This window comes from Centruroides sculpturatus, unplaced genomic scaffold, assembly GCF_000671375.1.
Source record: "Centruroides sculpturatus isolate CEXI.00-Female unplaced genomic scaffold, Cexi_2.0 scaffold2203, whole genome shotgun sequence".
Classification (NCBI taxonomy): Eukaryota; Metazoa; Arthropoda; class Arachnida; order Scorpiones; family Buthidae; genus Centruroides; species Centruroides sculpturatus.
Genome location: NW_019386303.1, coordinates 38,084 through 50,203, shown reverse-complemented (window position 1 = coordinate 50,203; position 12,120 = coordinate 38,084). Strand labels below are relative to the sequence as shown.

Here is a 12,120-nt window from a genome sequence, read left to right as displayed (position 1 = left end):
TAGTTTAAGGCTAATTACTAAATGAATTACGTAACCAATTTGGCTCTAGAGGTAAGCGTTAGGCGCCATCTCTTATTAACATTAATAATTATAAATAAATTAATTAATTTAAATAATTTAGAACTGCTGGGAGAAAAAATTGGCCCGGAGCGGGACTCGAACCCACAACTCCTGCTTACTGTGCAGATGCGTTGCCAGTTACGCTATCCGGACCTCCAGTCCGATCTCATCTTCCAGCATATAGAAGCTAACTATATAACCATCAACAGTTCTAAATTATTTAAATTAATTTATTTATTTATAATTATTAATGTTAATAAGAGATGGCGCCTAACGCTTACCTCTAGAGCCAAATTGGTTACGTAATTTATTTAGTAATTAGCCTTAAACTAGCCCGATAGATTTTCGTCATTCTGTTGGTGTGTAGCTTTATTGTATATCGGGTTTAAAGATATTTGTAGTATGGCTGTGCATTTAAAAATTTTATAATTGAAAGGAGGGTTAAGTTGATTCAGCATTAAAAATTTGGTTCAGTAATATTTGTGAAAAGAGTTAATGGCTCTATTAGGCATCAAAAAGTAGAACAACTAATAAAAACTATGGAGCAAGAGAATATCATGTGTAAACATCTTCATGGCATTAACTGTTAACAATTCAACACTTTTTTCTACAGAAAAAAGTGTTGAATTGTTAACAGTTAATGAGTGGATAAAGACAGAGTGGACAAAAATTATTGCTTAATATTCACCAAGGATATTTATAATACAGATGAAACTGGACTCTACTTTCATGCAATGCCCGAGCATACTTATTTGTTTAAAAAATGAAACTGCTAAAGAACTTAAATTTTTGAAAAAAACTAGTGATAGTCCTTTGTTGTGTTAATATGATAGGTGAAAAGCCAGACCTTCTGGTGATTGTGAAAAGTAAAAATTCTTGGTATTTTAAAGATATAAGAAGTTTGCTTGTTGATTACTTTTGTAGTATGAATGTTTGGATGACAAATGTCATTTTCAACAATTGGTTATTAAGTGGAATCATGAATTAAAGCAAAAAATTGTCTTTTTAGTAGACAACTACATGGTACAAATGAACAACTTGTCATTAAATAACATCAAAATTATCTTCATACCTTCAAACAGTACATTGCTAATTGAGTCAAGTGATCAAGGTATTGTACTAACTTTAAAAACTTATTGCGATAGGCAAATTCATGTGCATATTACAGCTGAATTTGATGAAATTCAAGATCAATCTGATGCAAGTGCAATTGCAAAAAGATTTCCCTTATTGATGCACTGTATTTGCTAGCAATGTCTTGGAAGAAAGTATCAGAGAAAATCTTCAAAAACTGCTTCCAAAAAGATGAATTTTTAAAAATAAATGCTGAAATTCCTGCTTCCAAAGAATTCCAGACATACATTTCATGTTTTTTTAGGCCAAATATTTGGCAGCAATATTGGCAATGTGAGAGCTTGAATTATCATGATGTAGGTGCCAACCAGATGGATGCAGTTCAGGACTTTCTCATCAGATGTGTTTGGCCAGAGTCTTCAAAATTGTCATGTGATACTGTTCAGTATCTGTTACATACAGGGACATTTGTATGTAACAGATACTAAGCAGTAGTTGATGGACCTTGGAAAATTTGTATCAAACATCAAATGTATGCCACACCATACAGTCCATATTTTTTCCCCTCATCTGAAATCAGAGCTGTAGAGCCAGTGTTTCAGCTCATTAACAGACATTCTGAAGATGATTTCAAGCAATAGATTCCAGCATGTCTTCCACAACTGGCAGACATGTTGAGCCAAGTGTATACAACTCCATAGGGACTACTTTGATAAAAACCATTTCAACTTGGATCCTGCCTAATGTATCTTATGGATAATAAATTCATTCTCACTCTTTTTTGACTCGCTCTCTTAAAAACAGATTGTAAGAGGATAAATTTGATTGTTATTAATTCTCTATTTGTTTATTATTGATGAGAAATAGAATTGCAATTGTATGGGAAATTTATACTCTATATTTTTTTTCATCACTATTTTTGACCATACAATAAGGTATACAATACAATACAATACAATACTATGGCTTATCTCCATAGGTGATCCAAGATCAAATCTGGTTCAGATCCCAAAATTTATCGTAGTACATGATGTCATTCCCCATCCTTAAATCCATACTGACTGATTCAGGTCAGATTTACAATGGATTTATAAAGGTATAATGTATAGATATCAATAAATCAATTATTAATTACTATTGCACTTTCCATTTTTAATAATTGAAATTCTTCAGTTATGATGCTTTCTTGAAATGCATATATCATAAATAGTGTCTGGATTTTTGGTGCATTTTTTAGAATGGATTGGGTGCTTTTAAATGCTGTATTATTAAGACAAAAACCAACAAGAAGTATTATATTTACAAACTACATAGTTGTTTATTGCAATTTACAACAGTAACCATTTCAATGTTCTTAAAAGTGAAGTTTTCTTGTTTGGAGGATAGAATGTCTTTATATAGGGAAAAAGATCTTTCTACGTCAACCGAGACTAAGGAGCATGTTTCATTTTTACTTGAAATTCTAGTTCAGTGCAATCCAAAATATTTTTCAAATCAGGTTTTTTTGATAAACTAGATCTGAGTTTGTCCAGGGCAAAACCATCCAGTACATCAAGCACCTGACTTACAACATTCCACTGATCCCAGATTTCAGTTCCACGTCTTTCCAGCTTGTTGATTTTATCCACCAATAACTTGTACAAATGCACAGAGTAGAGCTCTGTGGTCACTACTGGATCAGCAATCAGTTTCTTGACACTGTCGGCAGTCGCAGAATCGCCAGGAGGAAGTTTGTTGATAAACGCATTAATTTTCTCGAAGTTCTCACAGTATACCACCACACTGTTTATCCAAGATCCCCAACAGGTTACCACTGGGTGGTAATGGCAGCCCAGTTTTGTCTTGGTACAAGCATTTCTGACTAGGGCACTTGACAAGAACCATTTTCATTTTTGAAATGAAGTCATTGGCCTTGCTATATTCTACAAGAATATGTTCACATACTCTGTGTAGGGCATGGGCAAGACAAGTCACATGCTTTAGGTTGCAGTAGATGCACTTCAAATTTGAGAATGCTGACAACATGGAAGATGCTTGATTTGTAAGAACAAGCCAAACATTTTTGTACTGGACACCATTTGGCCACAACTTGACACAATCATCATTGTGTCAAGTTGTGGCCAAACATCATTGTGTACAGTGCTTGGGGCACTGTAGTTGAGTTCATATTTTCAAGTTGGTACATTTTGAACAATATTGGTTATACATAGCATCTGGTCAGAAGTGTAACAAGAACGTTCAGTGCGAACTGTTTTGTGGAATCCATTGTTTCGTCCAGTATGAACACTACAGGATTGTCTCTGACAACATCAAAGATTTTAGATGTGATTTGATCATAAACTGGTTTCATGTAGATTTTTCTAAGTGTGCTCTTGTCGGGAACAAGCTTTCTCATATATTTCTGGAGAAATGAGTTAAAGGCTGGATTGTTTACCTTATATAAGGGTATAATTGCCTGCAGAAGAGTGGTGGTTAAATCTGCATAAAACGTATTATTTATATTCTGAGATTCTTTTCCTCTTTGAAATGCAGCCCCTATAAATGTCTGCTTGAAATTCTTCTTTTTCAGTTTGCCTTCTCTATGCTTTTCCGAACTCATGTGTCACATGATTTTCATTTTTTGGTGTTTCACATCAACCGAAATCACATAATCGCAAATGGAACAGCAAAGAACTTATCTGTCTGTGCATATGCCTTCATCTTTAAACTTATTTGCTAAATGTTCAGTTCAGATGCAGACAATTTTGCCATTTTCTGATGTTGCCAACACTGAACAAAGGGAATTGGAACTGTTGTGCTCATAAGTCAAGGTAAGGTGATGTCGACACAGAATTTTCTAGCTTGTTCTTAGACGTGTTGCAGATTTTCAGTGAATTTGTTTACACTCTTAGAACAACCCTAAGGTTTAGTTTTTAGAACATCTAACTTGTAAAATTAAACTTTAGAAATTTGTAGCTATAATTATTACCTAACAATTTTCAAAAGTAGCAGTCACTCTACATGAAAGATGTTATATCAGATTAAGCAGTTTATCATAATTGATAAATTTCATAATGACAATTGCACCTTTACAATTAACACTAACATGGGTGAATGCAAACCAATATACAGTATGTTCTCCACACCTACATGTTTTATATTGGTAGTTAATCTCACCACTTTAAAATGTTCTGATAAACTTGTATGAACCAGCTCAAAACAACTGGTTTGATTGATTCTGTTCTAGTTGCAATTCAGTAAAAATGATACAGGTTTCCTTGATGTAGTCAAAAGTTGGCCAATTTTTCCAAACTTATCACACCTTGTAGGTCAAGTGATGAAAACAGTCAGGAATCAGATCCAAAAAATAGACACACTTTTATTAACATTGGAAATGCATTTTGGACAAGGTGTGATAAATCTGGAAAAATTGGTCAGATTAGGCCACATTGAGATACTGTATATTAATCACAGACAAGAAGTAAAAATATTTAGGATGATACAGATTTGTTCCAGTATTAATTTTGCTCAAGTCTGGCTTTTCATAATGTAGGTTACTAACATACCTTCATTATGAAAAGCAGGGCTTGAACTAAATACAATATACCATATATCTGCGCAGATAAGACAATAGTTGAATCATAAAAAAATACCCCAAAATCTGGGGTCGTCTTGTAGGACAGATACAAAAAAAAATTAGATTGAAATTTATATAAATTAAAATCTTTATAAAAAATGGAAAAACCATAATTATTTACTAGTAGAGAGTAGGGTATGTCCACACAAAATAGAATAACCCATAGGACATTTTTGTGAATGGTCAAGGTCATTACCCAAATGCTTGAATCAGTGTGAATGTTTGCAACAATTGCAAGGCAGTGCTGCCAGATGCAAGAAAATAAAATTTTAAGTTTCTTCAAAAAATTACAAATAGGACATAATTCTGTATACGCTATACCACGGGTTCCCAACCTATGGGTCGCGACAGGTTTTCTGTGGGGTCGCCAACTTATGCAGTAAACTAAAACAAAATTTTCACTATAATGCAATATTTATTTTTAATGGTGTCTTAAAGTTTGAATAATTTCATATATTTTTAAAAAATTAAAATAAGTGTAATCTGAGTACGCTATTCTGTCACAGTTAGTTGAATCGTGTGTTGAGAGTTTTGAGAGGAATAAATTAAATGTTGAGAATGACATGAGGTTGGCGTTAACAAAATCTCACCCGCGAACTTTGAGACTGGTTAATAATACATGCAATTTCAACCATCTCATTAAATTAATTATTAAACATAATTTAAAATAAAATTATACTAAAAAACTAATTTTATTGTTTTTTTAATTACCTTATTAAAAATACCTTTTTCAATTGTATCGGGGTCGCGGGTCACTTGGCTTTTATAAAAAGGGGGTCGCCACCCGAAAAAGGTTGGGAACCATTGCGCTATACAGTATTATCCAGATGATGATTGCTGATCTAAACTAAATTCTTAGGCCATTGATAGTTTGGGGGTCATCTTGTAGGACAGATATATGCTAAAACTATAAAACTTTGACGAAAATTTATACCTCATCTTATCTGAAGATCATCTTATACAGTAATTGTTATGAAATAAAATTAGATAGACAATAGTATTTTATTAATGTTTCTACTTACCAGGATAAAATATTTTATAGCATATTTCATTGTTTTAATAAAGAAATAAAATTATAAGAATATTTATATTCAGTGTATCAAACTATTGAAAAACTTCTTTAGCCACAGATTTAAACAATTTGACAGCTAAATAGCTTTTGTGAAAGTCTGATCTATAACCTGATACCAATCTGTAGAAAACTTAAAAATTAGAATATAAAATAGTGAAGAAATAATAATTTCTAATTAAAATAAAATTGATTTTTAAAATTTTAATAATAATCTAAATTTCAACTTTTTTTTTAACTGTTAAAAAGTTGTTTAATGTGATAAATAAATTGAAACACATATATCAAAGTTTTGAGCTTGGACATAAATACTATATTCTTCATTCAAATTATAATAAAAAAAACTTAATTCTTAGCAGAATCAATTTTAATTAGATGACATAATGCTCATGACATTAATGCTGTTGGTTTCTACAAATTATAAACAAATTTATTTAATATAATTTCTCTACAAATAAAGTCTGAAAAACAAATACTTGAACTTACTTAAATTATTATATTTTTATTTAAAATTGGAAAAATTCTACATCCTCTTTGGTACATTACCATAGTTTGAACACTGCTGGTTTAAATTATTTACAAGTACTGTATTTGCTTGTTTAAGCAAAGTAAATTACTTCAAATTCTGAAGAGAGCCTTTTTAGTAATTAAAGTAGTGTCATTAGAATTTATTTTAATTAATTGATAGCATGTTGCTAATGTTTAGCAACATGCTATCAATTAATTAAATAGTCTTAGTTATTTCATGTTGCTAATGTTTAGCAACATGAAATAACTAAGACTTTGATTTTAAAAATAAAGAAAAATATGTGTTATTTATATATGAAACTTGGTTTTCATCTGGGAATCACAAATGAAATAATAAAGATTGAATATGAATAGCATCAAATTGTCTTAATATTGCCATTCTAAATAAGCACATTTCTTTTGCACTGTTTATTAATTCTGACATTGAGTTTGTCAATTACACAACATTCTAATCCTTAGAGGAAAAGTTATTATAAGCAATTATTAAAGAATGTTCATTAATCAAAGCAAATGCAATAATAAAGTATGAGTGTTTTAAATTGTATATTAATAAATGTTTTGTATGTTTAATAATTTCAAACCTAACTAATCTTATCTAATGAAAAATTTTATTCTTCTAAAATAAGTTTGTAAAATGATTAAAAAATATATCATCATACCAAACATAACCAAATTGTTATTAAATGTGCATATTGGATAGAAATTTGAATGATAAAATATGATAGAGATTAACTATAATGCAGATTATATCTTGTAGTAATGTTGTGTAACATTAATCTGTTAATATATTCTCAAGTGATTTTTGAGAGATTTATCTAATGTAAACAATAACAAAATGAATATAATCTTGACCTTTACAATATAGCATAAAATTACATCAAAACAAACATTTTTGAATAACTTAATTAATCATTAAAATCTAATATAATGTAACTAATGTAAGTGAATCAAGAACATTTGCTGTGTAAGCAAAGTTCTGGAATCTTACAATTTATTTTTATATTAGATTGGAACTTGACAATGATTAATTAAATTAGCCAAAAACATTTGTTCCAGTGTAAATTTTACACTGGACAATAAAAGGTTTGGTTTCTAATGATTTAGCTACATTCTAAACAAGCCATAACATAGAAAGTTCTTTATCTAATTTTATTAGTAAAATAATTTATCAATATTAGACATGTATTTTAAGCAAAACTTATATAAATTTGCCATTTTATAAAATATATTATTACTAATTTTTTAATTTAGGCCTATTTAGCAGATGAAGAACTCCCAAAAGAAGTACGCTTCGTATTAATGTGTTCTCGTACTACAGAAATTCAAAAGTGTTTTGCTGAGATCAGTGGAAAGGGAAGAAATTGTGTGACTATTCCAAAATCAAGTAACGTGATGAGAGACTTTTACAATATAGCTGCAGTAAATACTGAAACTTAATCATTTTGATTAATAATAAAAAAAAAAATATTCTAACTATAATATTTTCTCAAAATGTTTTAAATATTTAGGAGTTAAAATCTTAAAGATTTAAAATAAATCTAAAAATTTTAAGAATTTTGTAAAATAGTTATTCCCATATAACTAACTACCTTGTTTACAGAGGAAAAGTTTGATTGTTTTGTTTATTATCTATTATATTTTATATACGAGTATTATAATATTCTATAATTATTGTTATTTTATTTATAAAATAAAAATCTCTTATTAGAAGAGATAAAATTGTATAATTATAATAGTATATGAATGAATTATATATTGTTCTTAGACTTGAATGAATGAATAGACTTGAATGAATTATATATTGTTAAAGCTATCTGATTATCATCAAGTTTTGTATATTTTCACATAGGCCTGTATGACATGAATTATAATTTGGTTTACAGTATATAAATTCTAAAACATTGTAAATATCTTTGAATATGTATTTTCATTTCTTGTAACATTTTATGTATATTCATCTGATTATCAGCAGTTTTATAAATTTACACTGTAAATAATAAACGTTTATCACACGGTTACATCCAGTAATCATTTTTCTCAGCCGAAAAGTAATTTTCAATATTTTTAAGTAAGTAAAACTGTCTTTTAACTGAATATATTTACATAATCCCATAATATTGCGGATATTAAAACAAACGATGATCTTTCTCCGGTAACTTAACACCTTGTAAATTCACGTTTACGAAAGGAAACTTGATACTCTTCCTTTAATTTAAAGACATCGAAGTGACATTTTTCCTACTCGATTCATGAATATTCCTAGAGCATTAAAAATGCTGCAGAATAATAATTATTTGAGGATAATTTTTTTTCTTAAAAATTACAGTAGAAAGAAGGGGGAAAAACTTATTCAATAGTCGATAGTCATAAACTATAAACCGGTTCAAATCACGATGCAAGATTTATCAGATAGTGTCAGATGTATTAATCTTGGTAGTAAGCGTCACAGCGGTTTATGCTGGGCTAATCGGATAAGAGAGACTACATCACAAAGCCATTACGACTAGCAGTTCTGTCACCAATTATTAAGGAAACGGGACGAGATAGAAAACAGATGCTTATATATCGACACACACAACCCAGTTGCTACGAGATGTTTTAATCGTTATCTGATATTTGTATCGATCGTAATTTGACAAGAGTTTTGTGTATTTTCCCGTTTCGAATTACACAAAACTTGTAATTTACCACTTTCGGAAATTTATTCATAAACTTGGTACCACGTGTATAAAGTTACATGTGATCGAAAATGACAGCTGCGCGGCGCCATTTTAGATTTCAATAATCTCGTAAACAAAAACTAAATAATAATAATAATAAAATTCTTATTTTCTTTGTTTACGAGAATATTACACGGTAGCGAGATTAAACAAGATGTCTTCTATAATTAATAATCGTCAGACTAGTTTATAATTGATCATTTATTAAAACTTTCGACGTCATTAATCGAACAACCAATAAGGATAACGTTAATTAAATTCAAATTAGTTATTTGGGTTATAGTTTTAATTTTGTCGGTTGGCGGTTTGCAAAATATTTAAATTAGATTTATAATTCGAAAAGCCGTCGACATACGTTTCTCGATAAATATTAAATTGTATAATCAAACTTTGTTAAACGGGTTATATTCGATCGTCGAAGAATAGTTTATGACGGAGAGAAAGATGCCGGTCACGTGAGACGAATTAGCCAATAACACGATGCGAAACATTAATCAAAAGCGGGCCGGGTGTCGGACAATTAACAAACTTGTCCGGTTCTGATATATGCGTTTATAATTAGCCGAGAATTACAAACGACATTGTTAATTTGTCAACTGCGTATCTAATGATTTAAAAATTCTCCAGGATGCGGGAGAAAAAAAAAATGTTTTCGTACATAGATGGAGACACAATCGCAATTTTTAACACATTTTATGTTTTTTTTCCTTTAAAAAATAAATTTAGAGTAAACAAAATTTTAAGATTAAAAAATTGGCTGCATAAATAACTTAAAGGTTTCGTCGATATAAACAACAAAAAAAAAAGTATTTGCTATATTAAAATTACACACGCGTAAAATTTCAAAATTAAATTTTTCCGATAACTTTAACTTCGTATGCGGGCGTGAATTAAATTTTTCGAAAATTCTACGCGAAGTAAATATAAATATCCAGAGCTCGTACTAATATTTTTCCCTTGTTTTTAATTTAAAAGATATAATTAATGATATAGTTCTCCAGTATTACAACAGATGGCGCCAAAACGAATTTGGAAGTTACGAAGCAGAATTGAAAAAAAAAACAGAGGATTTCGTTTAATTCCGCAAACGTCCGTCCATAATTAGAGGAGACGTTTATTTAATGGTTGATATTTCTTTTATAAAAATGTATAAAATTGAAGACCATCAAGCGGGCGAATCATAATTGAAGCGGGGTGTAGCCATTTAGGGTCGGGAACGTGACAGGTGGCCTTTTTACCACGCTCACATCTGACCTCATAAAACATCTGGACCTATCCCACGCGTACCTCTCGCTCCTCCTTTCGAATTTTAAAAGTAGGAAAAATATTTTTCGACTTTTGACAAATTCTTCTTTAAAATACTCATTCCCCGCCACGTCCCCCCGTCTGACGTATTGTCGATAATATTGTTTGACGTTAATGGAGTCGCTCTGTTTCGTGCCGCGCAGAAAACGTTTGCCATCGATAAGAACCAAAAACGTGCAAAATGCGGGATTAGCGCTCGTTTCTGATCCGGAATTTGGCAATAAATGTCTGTTAACATTGTCATTTTCTTAATTTTTATGACGAAGAAACATGTAATTTTATTATCGATCTTTCTTGTAAGAATCTTACCGTGTACCTTCTAGAAATGCAAATATTACAGAATGTGTGCTCTCTTGTTTCTTGTTTACGCATAAGTGTGATTACAGCTGCTCGCTCGTTAATAACTACTTAATCTATCCCAGAGGAATAGTACCTTTGTTGCATTTCTTTTCGCCAGAATTCCAACTTATTCGTTTTTAAAATGCTATATTGTAGAGAAGAATCTATGTCCCCAATCTAGAATTAGTGTACCTAGATTGTACGTCAGATCAGAAGCCGCTCTTTAATTTGTGAAATACGCAAGATGCGGATACTTTGTTTCAATTATATTACCAAAAATTTCATTTGTAGAATATTCCAGAGTTGATTACAAAGTGATCCACACTCGAAATTGTCATGTTACAAGATACTTAACATTTCTAGAATATTTATATCCAATAATTTTCGCATATAAAAATGTAAATTGCATTTTTTCCCATAATAAAAAGCTGTAGACATTCTGAAACATTTCAAAAACTCCATCCCACTTACTGCATAGAAAGATTTAGATATTCTAGAAAAAAAAATATTCTTCCACATTTCTTTCAACGCGTAGATCTACAGATGATCCGTTTGATCGGCTAATACGAATTGCAAATGAATTGTTGTTTCCTTCCGAATAAAAAATAAAGATATACATATATATATATATATATTTTGCATAGCGACTTATTTGGCATTCCACTTTTTATCGGTAGCCATCATGAATCTTCATTTTGGTTCGTTGACTTATGATTGCTTAACATTCAAGAGAAATAAATTCTTTGCAGGGAACATTAATATTTAAATAGTAAAAAGAAGAATGAAGAATACAAATGCCTATTATATGCCTGAGGATTCTTGTTAAATTTCCTAAGAGATCTATTCTTGTCACTCTAAAGTTGGTGACTGTTGCTGCTCTTGCAACACTCTTCTTGCACGCACAAAAAAAAAAAAGAAAAAGAATAATAATAATAATCCATAAAAATCATTCGTTACGATTTGTTTTGCCGATGAGTTTAATAAGAACAAATCTGTAATTATCTCATTTAAAAATATATTAGTTCGTCTGTCGGTCGTAACTAAACCATTAATACTACTTAAGATCGAACGCACTCACACGGTGGGTTTTCGACTATTTTAATTAGATAGAAGAAAGCAAAAAAAGAACAACAAACAACCATTAAACGAAAAATCCCAAAGGAAAGACTGCACTCGACAAATTAAGACTTGACGTAGTATATTTTGACAATAGTTGACAGTGCGAGCCGTTACCAGTTACTAAGACATTCGATACCTCGTCGTCGTAGTCACGTGACGCCGGAAAGAACATTCTAAAGGGGGTACTGGTCGAATTTCCATCAAAATTCAACTCGATACGTGTCGACACCTACTGACTGTGTTGCGAGAATATTTCTTAACTTATTTTATTTTATTTTATTTTTTATTTC

At 30.6% G+C, this 12,120-nt stretch overlaps 1 long non-coding RNA gene across 1 annotated transcript in view; it reads left to right on the top strand.

The window, feature by feature from the left end:
• The window catches only part of LOC111614477, a 10,542-nt gene extending 2,771 nt beyond the window's left edge, over positions 1–7,771 (top strand). Inside the window, exon 2 of the long non-coding RNA XR_002754939.1 lies at positions 7,599–7,771. This is a non-coding gene — a long non-coding RNA (uncharacterized LOC111614477). The remainder of the gene's footprint in view (positions 1–7,598) is intronic.
• Positions 7,772–12,120: the final 4,349 nt, after the last annotated feature.